Source organism: Peromyscus californicus, unplaced genomic scaffold (genome assembly GCF_007827085.1).
Source record: "Peromyscus californicus insignis strain IS unplaced genomic scaffold, ASM782708v3 Scaffold_4__1_contigs__length_199733344, whole genome shotgun sequence".
Lineage (NCBI taxonomy): Eukaryota > Metazoa > Chordata > Mammalia > Rodentia > Cricetidae > Peromyscus > Peromyscus californicus.
Genome location: NW_026294562.1, coordinates 193,275,683 through 193,298,584, shown reverse-complemented (window position 1 = coordinate 193,298,584; position 22,902 = coordinate 193,275,683). Strand labels below are relative to the sequence as shown.

General features: G+C 39.8%; 1 long non-coding RNA gene and 2 pseudogenes across 1 annotated transcript; 1 reads left to right on the top strand and 2 right to left on the bottom strand.

Annotated features, from left to right (window-relative positions):
* Positions 1-651: 651 nt before the first annotated feature.
* LOC128124431 (suppressor of cytokine signaling 5-like) lies at positions 652-10,556 on the bottom strand (annotated as a pseudogene).
* Positions 10,557-13,773: 3,217 nt separating this feature from the next.
* The window catches only part of LOC128124430 (zinc finger protein 420-like), a 35,251-nt pseudogene continuing 26,122 nt past the window's right edge, over positions 13,774-22,902 (bottom strand).
* On the top strand, positions 16,884-22,616 carry LOC128124432 (uncharacterized). Its single transcript, XR_008222850.1, has 2 exons — positions 16,884-16,985; positions 18,907-22,616. It is a non-coding gene; the product is annotated as an uncharacterized LOC128124432 (long non-coding RNA).

The window sequence follows — 22,902 nt, the reverse complement described above, 5'->3', positions numbered from 1 at the left end:
TGTGATTAGCTCTAAGGGAAAACAACAAACTTCTTAAGACAGCAAAACCTCTCTAAGTTTTCTTTCAAGCTTTAAAAATCCTCCCTGCAATACAGGAGGCAGGGACAAGTTCCTAAAAACCTCTTCTAAGCTCTGTCTCTTCAAGCCAGTAAAAGGCAGTGGGTCAAAGTCCCCTGAGGGAAACACTCTGGAGAGTAAGGGTGAAGAGCCACAAAGAGCTCAATAGGGCAGGAAACTGTTTTTACCTGAGAAAAGCAAAAAAGCCAAGCTTTTCAGTTACAGCCAAGCTGAGGCATCAAGGGTTTTGTTTCTGAGTGAGCGTTTCAGAGTGAAAAGGTGCTCCTAATCGTCCTAATGCAAAGGTCCTCTGAAGCAATGCGTTGTATCCTCGCTTCTGACCAAAAAACCAGAGGCGACTGGCCAGTGTCTCTGAGTTAAAATCCATTTCGGGGATACTAGGGTTCCTGCAGTTGCAAACTTTCTGGTACACAGAGCTGAGACAGAAAGGTGCAGGACCCAGGGGAAGATTGGTAATGAACATAAAAGCTAAAGCCAGGGGGAATGGCACAGTTATCCGCTTTCCTACAAGTCCTAGGTTGATAGGTGAGGCTATACAGTATCCACAGCTGCAAAAAAAAAAAAAAAAAAAAAAAAAAAAAAAAATCTGAGAAAAGCTTTCCTATCAGAGTAAGGACCTTTCGGGGAAAACAGTAAAGCTGAACTGTGTCTGAAGCAGTTGTGCTGCTGAGTCAGAACACTGTCTGGGGAAAGAGCCTAGCCAGGGCAGAACAGAACTATCCAGGAGTAAAGCTTTCTTTTCTGTCAGAGAAAGCATCTTTTGAGAAAAGCTGTTTCAACTGACTCCCGGTGAGATGAGGGAGTGTAGTCCGAAGGGGTGACTGCCTCTGGCATAAGCTCTGTCCTTGAGCACCCACACAAGCAAATGCAACCCACTGGGGGACTGGGCCAGGTGAAGGCCTGATGAGGCAAAACACCTGTCCTAATGGGAGTTTAGAAATGGCAAAAACCTCTTGTTAAATTTTCAGTCTGTACAAAAACCACACAGACTCCCAAAACAGAAATGGACAAAAGCCCTTACTTTTAGTAGCAGGGAAAGCCACCACTTTAGTGTCAAAAACTGTTTCTGGGGCAAAGGGCATAAACTGAGACCAAACTGGGAACTGACTCTCTGAAGAAATGGAGAAGGGACAGATTCCTTCCCAGAAAATGCATGACCTGTGAAAGCTACTAAGAAAGAGTTTGAGGCAGATTGGGGGGAAGAAAGCCACTACCTCCAAAGGCAGCTAGCAGAGGAACAGAGCAGCCTGAGATATCTGAAGCTCTGCATCTGGGAGGAAGGAACAAGCAAAATGAGAATAAAATCAGTGGGAGAAAATCTCTTGAAAGGAGCTATGGAAAAGCTCTGTGGTAAATGTTTTTGTTTTTCACTGACTGGCTAAGGCAAGCACAAGCCCCGAGGAAAGTTGCTATCAGAAATGCCAGCCTCAATGCCCGCTAACAAGGCAGATGCAGTTCTGATTTGGGGCCTGTGTCTGATGAAGGAGAAACACCTGTTGAAGCCAGCTGAGGAGAGACCAGAAATCTCCCAATGTCCCCTAGTTGAAAATGTAAAATGCCTGTTCAAATCTCCCGTTGCAAAAGCAAAAAACTTGGTTCAAACCTCCCAGGCAAGAATTTGTAAGCAAGTCTGGTAAAAGAGAACTGGAGGTTGACTCCCGGACCCAAAAAGAATTATGGGAAATGGAGTCCATAAACTAGCTCGTAACAGTAAGCTGATGAAGAGAAATGAATTCTGGGAAATGTAGTATTTCAGCTAAAGATGGCGATACTGTCCAAAAACTTTATAGCTCAGAATAAAGTTTCTTTTCAAAGCAATGCTAGAAAGCTTAATCTTACCTCTTGAGAACTCAGATCAGACAAAAAGCTACCTATAAGAGCAAACAAGCAACTTTTTTTTTGGTTTTTCGAGACAGGATTTCTCTTTGTAGCTGTGCACCTTTCCTGGAACTCACTTGGTAGCCCAGGCTGGCCTCGAACTCACAGATCCACCGGCCTCTGCCTCCCGAGTGCTGGGATTAAAGGCGCACGCCACTACCGCTTGGCACAAACAAGCCACTTTAAAATCCTTAAAACAAGGGAAAGCAGTTTACACACTGAACTTTGTCTTAGATTTGAAGAAATTTATGTTGAAATTAAAAGTTCTTTGCCTTTTGAACAAACTGCTTGCAATGAGTAATTCCTTTGCAAATCTAATAAGGAGACAAGGAAACAGGCATTCAAAAAAGAAATGACTGCTTTAAAGACGGGAAACAAACTTCAGAAAATCTGTCTTACAAAAGAGTAGTTGCTGGCGGGCGGTGATGACACATGCCTTGAATCCCAGCACTGGGGAGGCAGAGCCAGGCGGATCTCTGTAAGTTCAAGGCCAGCCTGGTCTATAAAGCAAGGTCCAGAAAGGCACAAAACTACACAGAGAAATCCTGTCTCGAAAAGCAAACAAAACAAAACAAAACAAAACAAAACAAAACAAACAAACAAAAAAACCCCAAAACAAAACAAAAACAACAAAAAACCCAAAAGAATAGTTACTTCACCTGAAAGTTCCTTATAAGAAATCAATGCTAAATATCACAGCTGCTAATAATATCAGGAGTTAAAGCTAATGAAATGAAAATACTAAATCCTGAAAGTGCTTTTCCTCTGAGTAAGCTAATGAAGGATATGTTTCATGAAAGAACATCTATGTTCTTGACTCCTTTGAATAATAACAGTTTTTTTGAAAATATTGGAACTAACAGCAATGAAGTCAAAATATTTCAACAAATTCAAGACGATATTCACAAAAGAAAGCTGTCCTGCTTTGTGGGTCATATTAGAGTTCACTCCAATCTTCCTGGTCCTTTAGCTGAGGGTAATGACATGGCTGATAAGTTAACAAAGATATTAGCATTATCCCAAGTGGAAACGTCTCAACAGTCACATGTTCTTCATCAAAATAGCAAAAGCTTAAGAGAAAGTAATTCAATCTTGCCAAAGAAGCAGCTCGTCAAATAGTTAAACAATCTGGGGTATGTCAAATATTTTCCTGTCCCTCACTTAGGGGTAAACCCTCGAGGTCTTCCTCCTAATCATCTGTGGCAAATGGATGTTACGCATATTGCAGAATTTGGCAAATTAAAATATGTACATGTGACCATTGACACTTATTCAGGATTTTTAATGGCTAGTGCACAACCTGGGGAAGCTACAAAACATGTAATTATGCACTGCTTGAAGTGTTTTTTGTATATGGGAATACCAAAAACTATTAAAATTGATAATGGTTCTGGATATAGTAGTAAGGCATTTCAACAATTTTTACCCAATGGGAAATCATACATAAAACAGGTATTCCTTATAATCCTCAGGGACAAGGTATTGTGGAAAGGGCTCATAGCAGTCTTAAAATACAACTTCAAAAAATAAAAATAGAAAAGGAAGAAATTTACCCTCAATCACCACATAATGCATTAAATCATGCTCTTTTTGTTCTGAACTTTTTGAATATGGATGTCCATGAGCAGTCTGCAGCAGATAGATTTTGTCACAGTGGCATCCAAGCGACTTTTGCTCAAGTGAAATGGAAAGATCCTGCTCGGGATTATGGAAGGGTCCCGATCCTGTTTTAATATGGAGTCATGTTTGTGTTTTTTCACAAGAGGAGAATGAAGCTGGGTAATTACCGGAGCGGCTGGTAAGGAGTGTGAAACTAAGGTAGGTCAGCTCCAATAACGTTCCTATAAAGGAACCAGATGAAAGTGGTTCAATTAGTGTTTCTGAGGTTTTGTCACTGGTTAATGCAAACAGTGAGGAAATAGAGTTTGGAGCTGTGCCACTTTTGGCTTTACTAGCTCCTTTAGAAAAATACTTTATATCACCTAATAGCTGTGCATTATTTTTCGAAGAGCTTTACAGCAGCTAAATATGGTAATTTCATGCTCAGCATGAAGTGAAGTTTTTCGGTAGAACAAACCAAAAGTACTGCTGTAATAGAAACGTTTGTGTGAATTGAAGCACTTAGGGGAGCTATTATGAATTTGGGTGAAGGGACAATCTCTAGTTAAAAACCATTTACCAGTGACAGTGCATCTCTGCCGCTTCAGGAACAGCCGAGAGACCTTGGCAACTTTGGGGTGTGGCTTCGTCCCGAGAATGTTACAGTCCCCTAGCAACAAGTATCACAATTCTATTATGACAACACTCACTAAATCCCAGTGTTGTTATAGCAAAGCTGACTATAAACTCTAAACTTTAGAAATGATATACATACTTTCTGTCTAGTTAAGAGACTCTTTCTAATAGAGATAGTGATAATAATTAAGAGTAAGAAGTAGAAAAAGATGAAAAGATATGTGAGTTTGTAGAAATTATTCTCTTGTTAGAAATCTCTAGGTGTTTGCTAAGTTAAATATATGGTAATGGTAGCCCTATATAAGTTTGTAAAATAGATCTATAGAGTTCCTTTAAGAATATCAGCTTGCAAGAAGTATCTAAGGTAGTCTTAAGACATGTAGTAATAAGCTTGTCAGAAGTAAAGATGCTAGTTGTAAATGTAAGTTTAAATAAGATAGAATGAATATAAGATGAATATAAGAAGTGAATAAGAAATATATATGCTAATGTAGTTCTATTTTTCCTTAAGGAGTGTAAATAAGTAGATGTTAATATGTTATATGTGAGTTTGTAAAAATGTGTAAATGTTGAGTGTCATTTTATGCTTAAGCACATGTTACATGTGAGTTTATGAAAAAGTGTAAATGTTGATTGTGAATCTATGCTTAATGTATATGGTGAAAGAACCTGAGATACAGAAGTTAGTGTCCTAGTAGACTGCAAAGCAGGCAGTCTGAGTGGTTTCCAAAAGCTCCAGAAGCCGCTAAGAAGCTAAAAATGGCGGACGCCAGAACCAGCACAAGGCATCCACAACTGAGATCCATGGAAAAATCAATGCAATACAGAAAAACTTGAGCTAACAGCAAAAATGGTGCAGTTTAAAATATTATCATACCTAAAAAGGTCTCTGGATTGAGAATAAAAGTTGCAGAGATGCTTGTTTGGACTAAAATTGGTAACTGCAAAAAATTTTGGTTGTAAAACGTCTCTTCATATTTGGAAGTGAAAGCCTGATACCAGAATTTACTTTTTTGAACTTTTTGAACTTAAAATAATACTATAAAACTAGAAAAAGATTTTTGTTATGGATTTCTTCAAATTTGGAAGGTTCGTACCAGAATTTATTATTTGAATTTTGGGACTTAAGAAATGAAATGAACAGTAGTGATTTCATTGCAATGGGACAATTTTGAGTTTATTGTAATGAACTGTTTTCTGGAATTGGGTTAAAAATGGAACTGTTTAAATGAAGAAATTTTTTGTTTCTACCTAGACTAAAGATGCAATTTTATCTATGCATATATGCTTTATTAACTGGTGATTCATGAATTGTTTTATGGAACTGTTTATGTAAAAATTGAATTACTTACGGAACTGGTTTTGTGTTACAAGTGGAACTGTTTAAACAGAAAAGTTTGGGTTTTCTAACTAGGTTTGAGATTGTTTAAAAAATTATAAAGAAAAGGAGGAGTTATGAGTGAATTAAGGTTGAATGTATGTTTGCAGAAATTATGCTTAACCTATTGGTATTAATGCACCCTGGTTTTGTGGAGTTAAGGAAATATTTAAGTTTGATGTGAATACATCAGAAGTTTTTCCTATGTTCTGTTAGCAAGAAATTCAAATGATTCTATTAAGAGTTAAAGTTGTAAGACTGAGAACATTAACTATATATAGCACCATTTATGTTAATTCAAATGATTCTGTTAAGAGTTTGCTTTGTGTTGTAAGACTGGGAGAATTATGATTATGTGTAGCAATATTTATGTTAAGCTGTTAATGGTAATGATGAAGCTAAGGGATTCTTTAAATTTGTAGTTGCTTTAAGAGTTTTTGGTTTAAAGAGGGCTTGATGCAGCTAAAGACTGCTGTAATCACCTTGGACCTAATCCAAAAGAGAAATGCCATCTTTATCATCCTCTACTCCCATACTGGGAGGTATAACAGCTATGGAGATTTCTGTAAGCTATTAATGAGTTATTTTTTTTTATCTATTAAGAAAGGAGGACCCGTGGGAGCCCGTTTTCAGGTTCCTTGTGGCTTTACCCATCTGGTTCACATAGAGGATAATTAGGGCCATGGGCCTGAGTGCAGGTGTCTGAAATGGTCTACGCTTGCCTGTGCTGGGGGAGGAGGTCTTTTGCTCCACCCCTTGGCATCTCTATAAATACCCTGGGGCAGAGACAGTTGGGGGCCCATTGGAAAAGGTTCCAGGCCCTCTTGAGGCTATCCTTTATTTTCTATCTGTTTATATCCACAATCTAAATCCTTCTATCTAATATTTCCTGCTGCTCACACTCAAGAAAATTCTGGGGAGCTGTGGGATTGATGGGTAAATGCCCCATAATCCACCACTGCTAGGTGTATTAGCTGGGGTCATCCTTGTAGATTCCTGGGAGTTTCCTTTGCACTAGGTTTCAACCTGACCATGAAGTGCCCCTACTTTCCAATCATCTCTTTCAGTGCTCTCCTCCTCCACTCACTCCCCAACCTAACCCCTCATGTTACCATCTGCACCTGCCCCCAGTCTAGCCATGAGACCTCTTCTATTTCCCCTTCCCTGGAAGATCCATGCATTCCCTCTTGGGCCCTCCTTGTTACCTAGCCTCTATAGGTATATGTATTGCAGCATGGTTATCCTTTACTTTACAGCCAATATTCACTTATAAGCACCTCTAGACTGCTGGGATTAAAAACATTCATGACCACACCCTTTGCCTTTGAGGATTTCTAAGCTGTATTTGAGCATGACCAAGTTGTTACCTTCTGTATAATTACAAGGTTTATTTTGAAGGTAAACAAAAGATAAGAATTGTTTTAGAGCAATTTGTTGTTGTGGGATATTTGATCATACTGTGTGAAAGGCATTTTCTGATTGGTTTAATAAAGAGCTGAATGGCCCATAGCTGGACAGGAGGGAATAATCAGGACTTCCGAGGAGAGAGAGTAACTGGAAATGATTCTAGGTGCCCGGGAAAAGCCAGTGAGCCATGGAGCAAGTCATTATGGAGGAAAAGAGCCATGTGGCAGAATATCGATTAATAGAAACAGGTTAATTTAAGTTGTAAGAACTAGGTGGGAACAAGCCTAAGTTGAAGGCCAAGCTTTCACAATTAATGAGTCTCTGTGTCATTATTTGGGGACTGGCAGCTGAAAAGAAAGTCCAACTACACTTTACGGTATCTTTCATGAGTTTTTTTTTTAACAAGGCAAACACCAAATATACTTTCTTAGACCAAAAAAAGCAGCCAGAACAAGGCACAGCAAGCAGAAACAGACATTAGCAGTCAAAAGGTTAGTGCTACACACAAATACAGCATCTCTTTTCAGTAGTCTGACAATAGCCAGAGGGACATAAAATAACCCTTGCAGCAGCTGGCGTGGACCCAGAAGCGCTCACCAGTGGGTACAGTGCACAGTGACAGACAATGAGAGTGGACTTGGGTACTATAGTGCAAATGTCTAGGACAGAGCTGAGAACTCAGTCTGACACTGAGGAGCAACACTAGAATCTGATGGTACTTCCCGAAACGGTCACTCAAGTTATATTATGTACTATTCTAAGTGACAAAAAGGTGCCAAGTAATGTTATTTACAGATATCATGGTTGTACAGTACCTTTAAATCTGCAATTTAGGTTTTCTATGAAGAATTAACTGCACTAAAATGCTATAAACTGTACTTAAGTAATTCGGCTATGAGCTTACAACAAAGAGATAAATATTGCTGTCCAAATGATTGTTTATAGTTTAATATAATTCAGTATCAGCAACCAGTGTAGTCACTATTATCTGATGTGTCTGGGCATCTTCTAGTCTCATTTCACTCCAGGTTCACAAATTCAAGGGCACAGGAAAAGATCCAATTCTGATGAAACAATATGTGGACTGCACATGTCAACTTAGGAAAAAAATCCAACCGCATGCCTGTATGAAGTCACAACGCTCATCACAAAAGAATACTGAGGGCTTTGAAACAAGACTCTACTACTAACCTTTAAGTCTTAAGTTTTAAGAACTATCTTAGAGACATTGGTTTCCTTGAGAGTCTATCTCTGGGAAGAAAAGGAGACTGACCATAAACCACATCAACACTGCACAATGCCCTCTGGCCAGAAAAAAAAAAATGCATTTTTTTCCTCTGAAAGGAAGGGAGTCTTTACTTATTTGTTTTGGACTTTCAAAGCTTGATTTATAGTTAAGTACAAACATAACTACTTTTGGAAGGTTATAGAAAAATTCTTCGAAAAAAATAATTTCAAACATTAGTCACACTGTTGAAATACCCATCCAATATTAATATTTTGTTCTTCAGTAAGAAATAGAATTTTTCATAGCAAATGCTCCAGAGTTGCCTCACTCAGGCGTCACAGGCATTTAAAACTATACTGCTTGCCAACTAGCTGCATTTTTACAGCCCTGGACACCTGCACCCCATCTGTTGTTTCTAGGCACCTTTGTCTGTGTAGCAGAAGATCCCACTGGTTAGAGGCTAATGACTAGGTTTACGTTCTGGGTGAAAAGTCCCAGCAGCTGACTCTGTGCTTCCTATGGGTGTACTGTCCAATGCACATGAGAACAGACCTAGGTAATGCACTTTGGTCACAGGGGTTACTTTGCCTTGACTGGTTTTTGCTCCAACCAGCTGTTTATAGTGATACTCTTTTTTAAAAAATCCTGTAACACTGATGGCAGAGGGAGCCAACCGATCCCATCATACATAGTGCACCTGCAGGTCACTGCAGGGCAGATATACTGCAGGATAGAAAGAAAAGTCCTAATCAGTGATATTGTAAGCAATGGTTCAAAAAACATGCAAGATCTGGGTTTTTTTTTTTTTTTTTTTTTTTTTGGTTTTTCGAGACAGGGTTTCTCTGTGTAGCTGTGCGCCTTTCCTGGATCTCGCTCTATAGACCAGGCTGGCCTCGAACTCACAGAGATCCTCCTGCCTCTGCCTCCCGAGTGCTGGGATTAAAGGTGTGCACCACCATCGTCCAGCTAAGATCCGGGGTCTTTATAATGTTCCAGAAGCCCCGTGACAGTGGAGGAGTGAAACATGCCAGGGTTGTGGACTTCGAAGGTGAAGTTGTGGTTCCACTGTTCCATTCGGGCGTGCAGGGGTCTTTTGTAGCAGCGGAAGCTCCCCGAGAAGAGGTAGTCCTCCTGTGCAGAGTCCCTGAGCAAAAACGTGCCTTCAGGTTTTCCTTCCAGAAGAGCTTCTGATTTCTATCGGTCTATCACACCCCAGTAACAGAGGTTCCCTGTGATCTGAAGCAAATCCGGCACAAGGCTGTGCATGTAATTGATCTACATATGAACTTTCCAAGTTCCCTGTCTGCTAACGAGCCAGTGGCTGTCCCTGGACATCTGGCGCTGCTTCTGCCTCCTAGTCTGCAGACACAGGGTGGTTGAATTCTCTTCTGAGACACAATTCATTTGTGGAACTGCGGAACCATCTCCACTTATTTCAGTCATCTCAGGGGCTAACTTCGGTTCCAGTTTACACAATGGATTGACCTGTGCACTAGCTTCAAATGTGTGTGCTTGTTGCATTGGGAAGGGGGTCCACCCCTTCCTCGATACTAAACTGCCTTCTCTCTGGGAGGCTATCTTCTTCATCTTCTGGAAAAACCAGTGAGGGATCCAATGTATCAAAAAATGTTGAATGTGAGCTCATGGGAACTGTATGCTGCTTAATCAAATGCCACTTTTGTGCTAAATCTGAACCAGCAGGAAAAGGGCATTTCTCCAGCATTAATTCAGAAAGATGAATTTCTCTTTTATTGGAAAAGAGAGGCTTGACTGCATGCTGCACGATGTCATGGAGAAACACAAACCCACAGTGTCCTGGATCCTCTGCCTCAGAGAGCGGCTCCTGACCACTTGGCTGGAAACACTGTCCATGTCTTGCATGGAGCTGACTCCGTAGTGCTGCGCTAACCTCTGAAGACTGCTTCGAATTCTACCAAACTTTTTCTCAGTATCCAATGTACTCTTGGTCTTTGCAGGAATGTTTCTTCTTTCCTCAGCACTGGGTGTGTTGAGAGTAGGAGTTTCTTCAGGCAAGCCTTCTTCCCAGGTTTGCACACGAGTCACTGTCCTTCTCGATGCTTATTTCAATAACCTGAGCCATCTCCGCAGCACAATTTTGGTTTCCTCTTGAAAAAAAATCTTTGAAAGACAGTCCCAGCTATAAGACAACACTTTCTCTTAAGGGACTGCTCTGCTGCCGGGGAGCGGACTCTCCCAGATTGACGCTTTTCTCTTTGACAGATAAACCTGCTGGAGCTCATGCAGACACTCACTTTGGCTTCCTCCTTCATGGCTGAATAGAGCCTGGCACCTGTGTTTCAAGTTGTTCCACATTTTCACCTCTTTATCCATTGCTTAGAAGAGCAACAGCCTACTTCCCGCAAGTTCCCACAATGCCTGGTACAGTGTGCAGGGGCTCAATGTCTCAGCTTGTCTTGCTCTTCTACATCGAGCCATCCCAGGGCAAGGGCAGTGCCACCTGTACCGAGGTGCAGAGGTGCCTGCCTGAGGAGGACTGCACAGGACTGCACCAGGAGTGGAGACCTGGTCAAGGAGAGGCGGCTGCTTGGGGGCCCTTATTGGTGAAATTATTAAGGCCACTCCACGTAGTTAAAAGGAGATTTATTTAATGGTGTAACTTACAAGTTAAGGGACAGGTAGGTCGCGGGGTCTGGGGAAGGTGTATCGCAGTCCAGCGGTGTTCTCTGGAGCTCTGCTTGACCCACCTCCACCATCCAGGGTCCTGGAACAGAGAGGGAGCGCTGGCCCATCCAGATCTCAGGTCTCCAGGTGCCTCCTTTGGCCCCGCCTTGTAGGCGTGACAGTTGCCGAAGTCTCAATGGGGATTGGAACTTCCAGATCAAAGCTGGAATGGCTACCCACTACAGGCCCTGTATAGCAAGAGTTTTCCTGGTCCTGCCTGGCCCACGGGTTAGGACAAATTTCTCTCACCCACCAGTCCCGCAGCTGCTCAGACCCAACCAAGTAAACACATAGAGACTTATATTTTTATAAACTGTATGGCCGTGACACGCTTTTTGTTAACTGTTCTTATATCTTAAATCAACCCCTTTTTATTAATCTATAAGTTGCCACGTGGTTTGTGGCGTACCGGTATCTTAACATCTGCTTCTCATCATGACAGCTGGCAGCGTCTCCTCTCACCTCAGCCTTTATTTTTCAGCATTCTCCTCTCTCCTTGTCCTGCAGAGAGGAGAATTGAGAGAGCAGGAAGTCAGAGAGGGATAGTCGCCAACCCGACGTCCAGGGAGCATCATGTAGAGGCAACAGGTAAAGCCACGGAACACGTGGCGACATATAGATTAACAAAAATGGGCTGAGTATAAGAGTAAGAGCTAGACAATGTAGGCCTGAGCTAATGGCCGAGCAGTTTAAATAATATAAGCGTCTGTATGTTTATTTTATAAGTGGGCTACGGGATTGCAGGGGCTTGGCGGGATCCAGAGAGAAAAACTCTAGCTACAGCACTGGATACTGTGGGGGACACTCAGAGCGGCCTCATGGAGGACACCTGTGGCCAGGCAGGACAGGCCGGGGCAGCTCAGTCAGCGACAGAGCAAGTCCCACTGTAAGGAATGCCGTCCTGGGCTCCTGCCAAGCCAGTGCAGCCTAGCTTCCTCAGGATGGAGACTTGAGAACCCAGATAGGCAGGATGCCCCACCCACCCCCCAACCCCACCCCTTCCCGGCCACCTCCCCCTTGTCACCATCTCCACTTCCCCCATCCCACCACCAGAATGGAAAATACCTCCTGGAGTGGGGGTAGGGGGGTGGGCCACCATGAATTTTTTTTTTTTTTTAATGTGTTTCAGAACTAGGCAAAGGATCTGTCAAATTGAATGCATTTCAGGGACAGAACCTTCAGTGAACAGCTTCAGAGGATCTGATAATCCTTCTGACCTCCAGGGGCACCAGGCCTACATGTTGTGCACAGTAAAACAAGCAGGCAAAGCAACAAGAGCTTTTTAGGTCCAGCCCCAAATAACCTTCTCTTAGGGTCTGCAGGAGAATCTACAACCAGCTGGAAATCTAATCTTTGGAATATTAAAGAATCCACATACACTGTGCTTTCAGTCCATTTTCTTCATTGTTCTAAGTAAGCTAATTCTAAATCTACAGCTTCTGTTCAACTCTCTCCTCCATTTCTCCCCTGTCCTCTTTGTTCTAGCTTAGTTCTTAGATGTGGCCTCATTCCTGCTGAGCTACTCCTGGCCTGTCTCCAGAGTAGCACCTAGCCCTAATCCAGCTTTTGTTTAACCAATACCTTTTGTTTCTCTTGTCACCCTATGTGAATCTTGTTTCTGAGTCTCCCAAGGATACAAAGGCCTATGTAAAACTTCCTTCAGGAAACCCGGAAAACTGTGATACCTGATAAATGGAGGAATTTGCACTTGGCATTGTATTTCTGGGAGCTCCTTCAGGTTGTTTTGAGTATAAGGAAATCAACTTGCTAAAGTGTAAATATTGAGAAAAATAAAAATGCCCTGGGCAAAGGGAAAGTGCTTCAATCCTTAGAGACTGGAACCCCCTGCAGCCATGAAAGGCTAAATTCATTCTTAAGGTGCCTTTGAGTCTTCTTTCTATGGATCCTTGTGAAACCACACACCTGTGCCACAATTCATGACACTTAGTTCTACTTTTTTTTTTTTTTCTGCTCTCATTCTTAGCTCCTCTCTTGCCTGACTCCTCATATTTCTAACAGGAGACTCCTTGCCATCCTGAGAAGTTTCAAAACTCTCAAGGTCATAGCACATTTCCAGAATAGATGATAAGGAACAGAGTCATTACCATAGTAACACAAGGTTCCAAGGTTTCAGGACTAGAGGGAGGGGGGGCAGTGCTCAGTGCCACAAACTCTGAGACACAGCTTTTTATCAGCAGACTTGGCAGGTGAAGAATTGGCAGGCTTTTCTTAGGGTGTTTTGTGTTAGACACCTGTGGCTTTGACCTATTGTATAACTGTAAAGTTTTAAACTTAGGATCCATATCAAAAGGGCTTTAGTCTAGTTTGAATTTGCTCTGAGGTAAAAATGAGCTAAACGTGTGCAGTTTGTGTTAGACTGAGGAGAAATTATTATTCTCTGTGTTAGTCTGAGCAAATAGAACAAAGCGGGCTCTAAGTGTCTACAGTATCACGGGAAAATGGATCTGGCTATGAATCATATCCTAGTATATTTTCTATATATCAAATTATACAGATAAATGAAAAGTTATCTTCCTGACCACCCACAGATGTATGTGCCCATAGATTGAGATGTAGTCATGAGATTACATATATACATTTTATGAAAATGCATGGTAATGGGAAGATATCATAGCTGTTATTGCATAAGAAGTTTACAACAAGAAACAGCCAATTCATTCAAAAGGCAGTTATTCCAAAACGCCTTGCATGATGGTTTCCTCCACCAGAATCCTTGGTTCTGACAGGATGATCTTCTGAACACTAGTTGTCACTTGCTGTATACTCCCATGGCCTTTTGCTACCAGCAGCTCTCAGTAGCAAAACACACGTACACATTAAAAGAAATAAGAAGCTTTTACTAGAGTAACATTTGGAGAATTTTATTTTGGCATAAACTCTGTGATATTTCCTAAGATTTAAACCTCATTAAAGGCTTTCACAAGTTTCTTGTCTTTATGTTTCTATTATATATACTGTTGTGATTTGTAAGGAGAAAATAGCAAATAAATGCTATATCACATTATTTACAATGCTATTTTTCATTCTAGTATGTATTTTCTGAAGTCTTCTAAGTCTTGCAATATGTATATAGAATATGTCATAGTTTGCGTTTGTAAGGTTTCTTTCCAGTATGAATTTTCTGATGTGCTCTAAGATATTCACACCTAGTAAAAGATTTGTGACATTCCTTACAACTGTAAGGTCTCTCTCCAGTATGAACTCTCTGATGTCTTCTAAGATGTGAGTCCCGGGTAAAGGACTTGTCACATTCCTTACATCTGTAAGGTTTCTCTCCAGTATGAACTCTCTGATGTCTTTTAAGATGTGAGCAATTTGTAAAGGATTTGTCACATTCCTTACATTTGTAAGGTTTCTCTCCAGTATGTAATTTCTGATGGCTATGAAATGCTGACAGCTGAGGAAATGACTTTCCACATTCTTTGCATTTGTAAGGTTTCTCCCCAGTATGAAGTCTTTGATGTATTTTAAGACTTGAACTCTGGGTAAAGGATTTTTCACAAACGTTGCACTTGTAGGGTTTAATTCCAGTATGAATTCTCTGATGTACACTGAGATACCAGGCAGTCTTGAAGCATTTCCCACATTTCCCACACTGGTGTGGTGTCTCTCCAATGTAGATTGGTTGTTGCAAAAGACTGTATGTAGAGCTGAAATAGTCATCATATTCTCCCTGCCTGTGCTCTTTCTTTGCAGTGTACAGTCTCTGATCCTGAGTAATATTGGAACACAAATTTAAAGATTTCTCACAGTTTTTAGATTTGCAAGGTTCTTCTCCAGTGTGCATGCTTTCATGTTTATCTGGATGAGATGAGTCAATAGAGGCATGCCTGTGATTGTTGTTGCATCTTGAGTTATTAGAGTTTTCTATAGTTTCACCTGTTTTATGAGGTGCACTTGTGGAGGGGTCATAAAGCACTTTGCCAAGCTCAGTACACTGACAAGACTCTGTTTCAGTCTTCACATGTTGATGGACAGAATGACATTTGCAATAGCTCTCTGAAAATAAGTACAATTCAGATTAATAGGACTTGTTACAATAATAAACATGTGACAAATGACTGTCTCCCTAAGTTCACTTTTAAGATAAATGAACCTGGAACTATTTAGATTAGAACTCCCAATAATGGACATTTTTCATTCATTTTAATTATATGGATTCTCATAAAAACAGCATGACAGCCTCCAAAGGTCAGTGATTTATAACAGATATCTCATCTTTTTTAAAAATCTCTAACTGGGAAAAAGATGTAAAAAAGAATTGAAAGCCAAGGATTAGCTTTGGGGGCTGGAGAGATGGCTCAGGGGTTAAGAGCACTGGTTGCTCTTGCAGAGGTTCTGAGTTCAATTCCCAGCAACCACATGGCGGCTCACAAACATCTGCAATGAGATCTGGTGCCCTCTTTTGGCCTGCAGGCATAAATGCAGGCAGAACACTATAATAAATAAATAAACCTTTGGAAAAAAAAAGAATTAGCTTTGGGATAGAGCTGACTGAGTGATTACATTTAGAATACATGTCTCTATCTTTAAATATTTCTTCTCAGAAATTAATGCAGAGTAGTTTAATCTAATCCTAGGTTATACTAAGTGATACTGTTCAGAAGACCCAATTCCTTTCAAGATTAAAGTCTTACTTAAAAGCATCAAAGGGTTTATTTTTCTATCTAGAAAAGCACACTAGATTCTTCAAATGTAATGGATGCAAAGACAGAATTCTAGAAGACATCAGAGACTCTAGATCGTTTGAGGCAGGGCTGTCATGGGCATCTATTGCTTATTTCTAACCTCCACTGTCTCCACACACTGCTATATATTTCTTAACTTTCCTCATAGGATTATTCTCAAGTCCACTTTATATACCGACCCCTGGGATTATTTCCCAGAAGGGTATCTGTGTATTCTCCACTGGGAAGAAAATGAAGGATATAATATGAAGATATACATATAAGGAATGCAATTACAGAATAATCCTACTTCATGAACTCATGTTAGACTTAAATTTTGTAAAATTATTTCAATCTGATTTCAGCAGAATCAAATAAAACTCATTTTGTACTAGTATTAAGTCACCATAGTTCAAGTGCAATAGGCACAATCCTTCTAACAGCTATTACAACAGACTGATAAATCCTGGAGCCAGGCACTACACTAAGTTAAATGATCGGGAATCCTTTCAACTGGAATTGAATATCACAAAACCATTCTCAGCTCTTGCTTTCTCTTTCACCTGAAGCCTTCACTGTTCTCCTGTTCATTCACGAGCCCACCCTAGTTGTGGCTACTCTCTCCTCTCCACATTCCAGGGCAATCTCATTCTTTCCAGACAGGTGATCACGCCTACCTCTAATACATAATCCACATGTTCTTTGAGGCAGCCCATGACCCATGCTAGAACTTTTAGAAAGAATACAGGAGTCTTAAGACTGTACTGAGCTCAGTACATGAAAACAAAAAGCAGAGGAATTTAGGCAAGATTTTTTGATTGATATCTGTTGTCAAAGTCTTCAGTATATTTAGTATTTTCAGTGTGTATATCTTTGAATTTTTTTCACAACTAAAATCATATCAATTGCAATAATGGACATAGAGCTTAAAGATATGAGTGGAAATATTATATGCTACTGAGCTTATGGATGAATCTTGGAACCAAAATGAAGGGTGGATAACACCTCTGGAATGGGAAATGGAAAGAGAAAACTAAATAGCATAAAAAAGTTTTTGCCTACTACTAAATTTTGCCTTATCTCCTGTATCTTTTTCAGGACAGATGAACAGATTTTTACATCCTATGAAGTCAACAAACAAAAGATGGGTTAGGAATTCTACAAGCAAAATATTCTCACCCACAAAGACCAGGTTGTTGTAATTCTCCAACATCACATCAATGTACAAAGACTGCTGAGCAAAGTCCAGGCATTCCCACTCCTCCTGGGGGAAGTCCACAGCTACATCCCTGAATGTCAACAGACCCTGAAACAAAGAAGTATGGTTTGACCATTTGTTACCTGGATGTGCTTTCCTAGATATAAGGAGATGGAATGTAGGTGAGCTAAGGTAATTACTCAAAAAGATGATTTCTAATACAGTCATTCTCTCACGAATGTTCTAACTCTGTGAAAACAGGATAAAACAATAGTCTTACAAGCAGTATACATGAAACAAGAAATACATTTAAGGTCTGCACACAGTTATCTATCTTTTATTGGATACTGTGTTTATGTTACACAGGATCACAGCAGACATGTCTCAGAAGGAAAATTCATGAGGAAATGTGCTTTAAATGCTGTTCCTATAGATCATGCTAAAACCCAAAACAGTCCTGTGTATATTTAGGCCTTACATGACTCTATTCTAACAGGCTCAGTTGTGATGTTTAAACTCTAGGTACAATGCTATTCCATTAAATAGCAAGGGGTAGGGATAGGAGACAGAATATAGGACTGATTTTATAGCCCAAAATTTAGTTTTTTTTCCACCCTAACAAGAATTGTAACAGCACTGTATACTGTCATTTTAACATTAACATATAAGAGAAGTAGTCTATTGAATTAATTTTATGAGAATATTTGGGCCACTAAGAACAGATAAAAAAAATCTGCATCAGACATATTTGCTATAATCCAAAATTTTCCTAATAATATGCATAAGCCAATAGAGACAAATAACAATTTCAGAAGTTTTGAAGAATATGTCACTACACTCCCAAAGAGCAATAAAAATTGAGGGAAGTCCAAAAACACATCAGAAAATGTTTAAGGTATAGCTGTATCAGTGACATTTTGGATACGGCTCATAGCAAGAATTAACTAAATACCGAGGAAATAAAACTGCAAGTCAATAAATGGTCAAATGAACGAAATAGACACTTTTTAAAGACAGGACCTCAAATGGCCAATAAACATTGCAAAAGTGTTCAGGATCCCAAAAAGGCCACCATGGAAACAAAAATTAAAACTACTCAGAAATACTGCCTCACCCTAGGTAGAATGGCTGTCATCAACTAACCTGACAGTAAATTTTCCAGGGGATATGGAGAGAAAGAAGACCTTTTTCACTGTTGATGAAGGGATGGTACAAATTAATACAACCATTGTGGGAATCAGTTTGGAGATAATGAAAAAACTGAAGCGAGAAGTAACAGATGACCCAGTTCTTTCACTCCTGGCCGTATACTCAGAGAACAACACATCCCACTACGAGATAGTTATACCCCATGTTTACTTGTGTTTTAATCACCAAAGGAAAAGTACTGGAATCAGAATAATTATTTATCAACAGATGAATGAATAATGAAAACTGAATAAAATGGAGAACAACTCAGGTGAAGAGAAAAAAAATATAAGAATCTGGAGGAAAATGGATGGACCCAAAAATGTATAATATTAAGTGCAGTCATACACTTTTAGAAAGGAGACACCACATTTTCATTCATATGCAGAGTCTACCCAATAATATATGTATATAGAAACAATGTATATGTGGACACAATATAACATGGAGAACTCCGAGAGAACAGGAAAAGTTAAATTATCAGGGTCTGAATGCGGATAATGAACACCAGTTATGGAAAAGGATATAAAACTAAGTTCTTTTCTAGTTCTAATTCTGTCAAAGGTTTTTGGGGTTTTGGTGGTAGATAAGGAAATCACAATATATTTGACTGTGAAAATACAAAATCCCATGTGAGGCTCCAGAGCTTCTGTTCCCTATGATGACTCTAACTGTATAAAAGGACATTGAGTTGCATAGTCTTTGGGTCTGCTTAATTTCAGTGTGTGATTTTGTTGTTTGTCTCTCTGCAGAATTACTCATAATAAATTTTTTTAAAATTATCAGAAGCAGAAAATTAAAGGCCTTTGATACATCGAAGTATAACAGATTTAGATAAAGAGTGGAAACAACCACTGACCTGCGACATGTTTACTGGAGAATCAGCCATTTCTTACTGTTTCTCTTCTTTGAATTTCTCTTTCAGGAACAATTAATAGATGGACACTTCCCTTTCAAATCAAGGGGTCAAAATAGAAGAGTTAAAATTAATACTAAAAGCTGTTAGAGAACAATGTCAAACCACATGAAAAGACCCAAGCAATAGAATTCTACCAGGTGTCCAGTCAATGATCCCAAAACCAGGAAGGAGAGCATGGAAAGACATTTGAAGCTTGAAGAGAAAATCACCATCAAGTATCCAGTAGCACAAAGTAAACGACTCTCTTAAAATTGATGGGGACATAAGTGCATTTCAAGATAGTCACCAATTAACACAATTGATTTCACTAAAGCAGCACTCGGGTAATAAATCAGAGGCAAAACATACACAGGAGTGACAGAGAATCATCCATGAGAACATGGGAAATAATAAATTTCATGTAAAGAAGAGAGAAATACAGGAGAACTGGAGAGTAATCATCAATGGGCAAGACAACAAACTACTATTTCTCAAAAAGAAGGAAGAATACTACCAATAAGCCAACCAGCAACAACATAAACAAAACCATAGGAAATAAAAATGCCATAAACAAAAAAACTCGCCATACTGAAAATCAAACTAGACAATCCTCAAGTAAACAAACCCTGAAGTTAAATAAATTCAGCACATGACCCAGCTGTTCCATTCCTTTGTACAAGCTCAAAGACTTGACATCCTGCTCCACAGACACTTCCTCACCCATGTTCATTGCTGCTCTACTTACAATATCTACAAAATGGAAACAACCTAAATGTCCTTCAACTGACAAATAGATAAGTGAAAGTGTGGCACATATACGCTGTGGAATACTCTTCAGCTGTAAAGAAAATTAAAATCCTGAGCTCTGCAGGTAAATAGATTGACTTACGAAAGATCATATTGAGTGAGGTAACCTGGCCCCAGAAAGAAACAATGCATGATCTCTATCAGAGAAGTTCCCAGCTACAAATCTTCAGATGTGCGTACGCAACTTGGAGTGACTGTAGTAACCAGAAAAGTGAAAAGAGATCACTGTTGGGTGTGGGTGAGTAATAGAGATGGAGTAACAGGGACCAAGTGATCTGAAGGAGGAAATGGAAAAACAAGGTTGAGGATTTAACTAGGCAGAAGGGATAGATATGAACACAGAAGAAGGAAGATAAAATAACAGTAAGGATGTCTGGAAAATTCATAAGGAATCCATCTATTCCTTGATTCTTATCCATCCATCAAAAAATGCCTATAATACATCTGTCTCTGTAAGAGACACTTTTAAGTATAAACGAAAATCTCCCAAATGAACTGATGATTCTCCTCAGAAGAGCCATAGAATTTCTAACAAAATGACCAACACCAGGTGTAAGAAGCCTGCTTTGAAGTTGTTGGTCACACTTGTCCAAGAGACTTCCAAATATTACAAAGTATTGCTGTTGCCCATGGTTTCCTCCTAGAAGTAGTTGAGTCCCTAATGTTGAAGAAGCCACATATTACAGACACAAATCCAAGAGAACTCCAGCTGGACATGACCTCAACGCCTCCTCCCTGGGGACTAGCTTTCATGGTATCAGAAGGCAACATGCAACTTTCCAAAGGTGGGAGCCAGTCAACAGTCCTGCCCAGCTATGATGCCTATGAACCACAACAATGATCTGCACTGCATGATAGCCCTAACGGTGTAAGAGTGGTACACAGACCTTGGTGGTAATCAACAGCTTCTAATTGGATTAAGACCCTCTCAACCAGAGAGAAATCATGGCTGGTACTGGAAACCTAGCCTATTTCCCCAGGGCTAGTAAAGGCATGGATCTTGGAGGAGAAACTACAACCAGTACTTTACTAAATCAGCATAAGTCCCTACTGCATTCTAAATATTGATCCTTATTGCCAACAGACAATACAAGACAGTATAGATGGAGTTTAGCAGGCTGTAAATATACTTGCTGATTCTTATCAAAACACTGTTGGCATTATTTTCAGGAATGGAGACATTAACCTAAAAAGATAGAGAATGTGCTAGAATACCAAAAGCTCAAAAACTCTGAATATAATAACCAACCGTAAAGGTATTAATTTTCATTACTTTTATAATATATTAAAATCAAAGAAATAAAAATGATTTAATAATGGCATGAAAACATGATCAGTGATGTGAATGAGTAAGGACAGCGTCACTCACATGCATAGTCAAATAAAATTGTATTTGACTCCATTATCAATTCTTCTGTAGAAAGTCTGCTCATTAGGATAATCCTGAGGAGATTTTTCTCAGTGGGAGTCTCCAGAATTATTTCTAGTGAAACAGAATGTAGCAAAACTGATTTTATATCCCACTTCCACATTCACTTGATCCCCTTTCCACTCCTTCACCATCGTCTCCACCATACCTGGATTCTTAGCTACTGTCTCCTCTCTCCTTCCAGGCCACTTTGTTCTGCAGCACAGGTGAGCAGGTCATGTGATCAGTGAGCCCTGCACATGGGAAAGAGATTGTTCAGGAAGCACCTGGATTTCTAACACAGGACTGTGCTCAGGAGATGAAGAAAAAACTAAAAACAGGATTATAGAAATGATTCCCCAACTGTCCTGCAGGGTCAGAATACAGAAAACAATTAGAAAGCATTTTTAGTTATAGTAACTTGAATCCCACTTCCAGTCACAGCTCGGTTAAAACTCGGGCAGAAATCGTACTGAATGATTTGGGGAGAGAATATTATATACTAGTGAGGTTCTGTATTGATCATGGACCAATAGTGATGAAGCCTTACACCTCCCAAAGGGACACACACAAAGAAGAGAGAACATTTCATGGAAATTTTCTTTTTTCCTTTGAGGATTTCACTTTATTCTATGGGATGTGAGACTCATCCACACAAAGCTCACACACTGGCAGATTAATTTGTCAAGAGATACTGAGGGAGACTGCAAGCAAATAATTCTCAGCCACAGAAACCATTCTGCTGCAATTCTGCAACATCCAGTGCTAGTACAAAGCCTTCAGGGCAGGATCCAGGCATTGCCCCTCCTCCCGGGAGAAGTCTACAGTCACACCACTGGCTGTCCACAGAGCACAAAGGAAAAAAAAAAGTTTGAATCATCCTGTTGGTGCACACCTTTAATCCTAGCATTTGAGAGAAACAGGTGGGTGGAATTCTGTGTTTTACAGTCCAGCCTGGTCTACATGGTGAGTTCTGGGCTAGACAGAGTAACACTGTGAGTTCAGGTCTCAAACACAGAAAACACAAGAACCAAAAAAAAAAAAAAAAAAAAAAAAAATCACAGTTTGGTCATGTGTCCATGGACAGAGTGTTTTTCTTGGACTAAGGAGACAAAAGACTATTGTAGACATTTTTTCTGATATAGATGACTTATTGTAATTATTCAAAGGGTGTTTTCTAATATAATTCTACATTATAATGCATTCAAATATCTTTTTGTTGTTGTTTTATATTTTCCCCTGAAACAGGCTTTTTCTGTGTAGTGCTGGCTGTTCCTGAAGTCACTATGTATACATTGCCAGCCTCCAACAGACTGCATCCACCTGCCTCTGCCTTCTGAGGATTAAAGGCATGGGCGACCAGGTCTGGCAAAGACACTTTTCAGAATGCTGTATTTACAACCCAGTGTGCATATGTCTCAGATGGAAAATTAATGGTAGATAAAAGTTTACTTTTGAAAGTTAATGCTTACAAGTATATTGTGGAACTCGCAAAAAAAATGTACTTTCAGATTCAATGAAATTTGCAGGCGTTCCTTTCATGACTATTATCTAAATCTCAGCGAATCCAACTCTCCGGGTAAATGTGCCACGCTCTTGAGTAGGGAAATGATACAACACGGAAGTTAGTATGGATGATTGTAAACTTCAAGAGCTTTGTCGTTTCCATCATTGCAAAGAGAATCGTGCTTGCAAATCTTAACAGATACATTCAAATATCCGATTAGATTATTTTTACAAGAATGTTTTAGCAATCAGAAGATTAATTGAAAGCAAAAAACAGGCTTATTCCATATGATTTAAAACAC